Source organism: Cupressus sempervirens, chromosome 10, assembly GCF_028749045.1.
Source record: "Cupressus sempervirens isolate cs-2001-9-10 chromosome 10, ASM2874904v1, whole genome shotgun sequence".
NCBI lineage: Eukaryota > Viridiplantae > Streptophyta > Pinopsida > Cupressales > Cupressaceae > Cupressus > Cupressus sempervirens.
Window position 1 is genome coordinate 613,245,478 of NC_143127.1, and position 3,827 is coordinate 613,249,304.

A 3,827-nucleotide genomic window follows, 5' to 3' on the forward strand; every position below is an offset into this window, starting at 1 on the left:
GGCTTAGACGTAGACATGCATCCTCCAAATTGTGAACATCATAATATTTAGCCAGATAAATAAATAAATTGCTCGGACTGACCGCCCAAAAAGTTGTTAAGGTCGGTCTGCCACGTATCTTACCACCCAAGCAACGTGTTATCGATCCCCACTTGCTCATCGCTATAAAATGCTTATTCAATCAATCTTACTAAACCAGGAACGATGCAGCCTGGGGAGATAGAAAGGATGTGGGAGCTGATGCAACACGCAAACGCAGCAACAGAGAAGAGGAAAACTCCGACCGATCCAGTAAACATTCATGAGGTGAGAATCAATGCATTTTTTGTGTTTGTTTTCAACGAAGTGTCTGAAGATAATATCACCATTATTCATTGTGGTACGTTTGCACAGGGAGCATCCAGTAAGAGACCGAACTTGAACAAGGCAGAGAATCAATGTGGATTGAGTGAATTGCAGAACAAATTAGGGTACCAATTCAAAGAGGAGGAGATCCTGAAAAGAGCGTTGAGTACAGAGGTCGATGGGAGGGTTCTTTCGATGCTGGGAAAGAGCATAATGCAGACTTGTGTGTTTCACGAGGAGTGTATAAAGAAGAACACGATGATTCCCAAGCGTAGATTACAGAAAGGTTGGAGAGTTTCTGGAAGTGGAAGGAGTACGGTGTGGAGGCGCGAAGGCTCAAGTTGAGTGGTTATGTACTTGATCATCATCATCATCATGGGAATAATGTTGAATATGATGAGTTCCCCTTTGAAGCCAAGTGTTACACAGCGGTTATTGGAGCAATCGCCGTTGACTCTAACATAGGCAGTGCTGTCTCTGTCTTCAACACTTTGAGGAAATGGGATGATTGAATCATATTAATGGATTTCAGCCATGAATTGCATTTCAAAAAGCTCACTTTTGTGTCATCAACATGTGACTGATTTCAATGGACAAATTTTCACCTTGGCCCTCTTGTGGTTGTCACAGATTTTGTCGAGCCTATCTTTTTATCATACCCAAAACATGACTATGATAGCCCTTACTCTCACCCTCGACTATGCAAGGGTATCATATGTAGCAAGGCTACTGTAGCTCTCTTTTCATTTGAAAGAAACCAGCTATCTCTCAATCTTTAAAATGATTGAATATAGCATGAATAGTTGCATAATATTTTAATATTGAATACAGTATGGATTTAAATATTTTGTACCAATATTTTAATATTGAATAGAGTATAGATGGTTTTGAAATATTTTGTACCATAGGCAATATACTATTGCAATCACTTAGTCTTAACTAGTAATTAATATTTTCTATTTCAACCAATGGTTTCCATTAACTTGATTGGTGCATATATTGTGTCTCTTATAGAAACAGATTTGTAGGAAGCACTATCATATTCTACGTGAAATTTTAGGATTAACAAAATATGACACATATTAAACATATTAAATAAATCTAATAGTTAATACACTCAAATAAAATTACATTATAATTTCTAATAGTTAATGCAATGTATTCAAAACTAAAATAATCAATAAATAATATGATGTCACATCACCTATGCAAGTATTTATAGTCTTTTTTTTGTGAAATTAGGAGTGATTTATAATTCTCACTTAAGATTTTGATTAGGAAAAAGTTAGGGTGCTCAATTAATGGGTCCTCTCCCCTAAATAACAATGTAAAGTAAATCAACATATAATTTTAATTGAATTAATATTACTACTATATTTAAAAATTAAGGAAAAAGTTAGGGTGCTCAATTAATGGGTCCTCTCCCCTAAATAACAATGTAAAGTAAATCAACATATAATTTTAATTGAATTAATATTACTACTATATTTAAAAAAAATATTGTAAGAAATTTAATTTTTTAATTGATATTATTGATTTTGTACTTAATAAAATAGAAATATTGTAATACCCAAAATTAAATTATATTTGCTAAAAATAATTAAATTTAAAAGTTAAAAATTTAATATGTGAAAGCTTGGTAAGAGTTTAATAGTACTTAATATATATCATTTCCTTTATAAAATAAAAAATATAAGAAGTCCACTTAGAGAAGTTTTCATAGAATAAAAATTTGTGTTTATCATGATATCTTTATTTAGGTGTTTGAAATGTGAGAAGATGTCTAAGAGAAATCTAGGATATTTACAAGGTTTTATATCCAATGGCTCACATTTAGCAGTTTCCAAAGGAAGAGAGATGGCTTTCACATAGTTTGTCTAGAATGAGATGTTGGGTCAAACAACTTGTGGCTTGGGGTGTGGCTTCAATGCTTAATAGGTAATATCATGGAATCATTATCTTCAAGTTTCTGTTTGCCACAAATTGTTGTGTGTTTGATAGATAATTATTTTTAAAAGCACTAACTATTGTAATTTGTGTTTTTTCTTTTAATGCCATAAAGATTGAGATTGAAAAGCTATTAATAATTACTTTGAATCTTTATAATATTTTTTTCAAAATTATGTCATGAGTATTTATATATTAGCATATAGGTTTTCCATCTTCCACATGATGCAATACAACTTCACAAAAAAAAAATAGTTTACACAATTTATTTACTATTTGAATTCTTTACCTATTACTGCACATTATGGTATATTATTAATGGAGTATACCATGTGTAGATTTTTTATATATAAATTATATGAATATGTAATGACCAAAATCTAATTGACTTTTCTTTCATAGGAAATTTTTATTGTGCATTTTTGAAAATTGTACAAAGAAAACATGTTTGTCTAGGTCGGCACTACAAAAATGAGTTTGAACCAAAACTAAGAATAGGTTATTTTCTAAATCATCTCAGATATAGTTTATTCTTTATTACTTCTTCTTTGGAAAGAAAAACAAAGACCAAGAACTTGCGAAACCAACCTACATTTTTTGATCCCTAGTTTTCCTTGCACATTGTTGGAAAGATTAGTCAAATGTGGAGATTAACACTAATAGAATAGAGAAGAAAATTCATATCAATCCAACCACATTATATATTCAATCTTAATAGAAAAATCAAATATTATAAAACCACACAAACCTATAGAAAAGACTTGTAGCGAAGACTCTTATTCTGTAAGATTTGTTTAATAGATAAATCTAAAAATTTGATGTACGTGGATAAAATGTGTGAAATCGGATGTTCGATATTTCAAATATGATTTTATGTGATCACTTAAAATCTTGACTGAAAATCTAACATTCAATTTCACACATTCTATCTGCACAGATCAGATTTTTAGATTTATATGTTAAACAAAATTTACAGAATAAGAGTTTTCCTTCAAGATTAACTATAATTTACAAAATTTAACTATAATCCTAAAATTGAATTAAGCCAGATTGAAATCTTATATTAAACATCACTTGAAATTTAATTGAGCACTAGATACCAAGTCAAACACAATTTACAAACAAACTAAAGGAAATGTAAGAGAGAGTGTAAGAGAGACATAAGGAAACGATAGAGGGTAAATTGGAGGAAGAGATGGTGAGAGTAGGCAAGGGACATGTGAGAAGGATTGGGAAAAGGGGGAGAGAGTGAGAGACATGAGGTGGAGTCATAGGGTAAATAAAAGGCAAGATATGATGGGACAATATGATAGCTACTATGGTTGGCTTATTCAATCTACACATTCAATTCAAACACAATGCTAACATTAATAGGGAAAATACATAGGATAACCAAAGCTTAATCTAGACTATATCATTGAAACAAATTGAACCCAGTTCACTCTTAAGCACAAATCCAATTAATCTTAAGTAATAAAATGGAATGTTTATCTAGACTTCACTAAAAATTAAATATAATCCAAACTAAACTTCAT

General features: G+C 30.9%; 1 pseudogene across 1 annotated transcript; it reads left to right on the forward strand.

Moving 5' to 3' along the window:
* The first annotated feature begins 204 nt into the window (after nucleotides 1–204).
* Nucleotides 205–1,000, forward strand: LOC149535337 (uncharacterized; annotated as a pseudogene). The gene is made up of 2 exons (XR_016357592.1): nucleotides 205–306; nucleotides 394–1,000. The product of XR_016357592.1 is annotated as an uncharacterized LOC149535337 (transcript).
* Nucleotides 1,001–3,827: the final 2,827 nt, after the last annotated feature.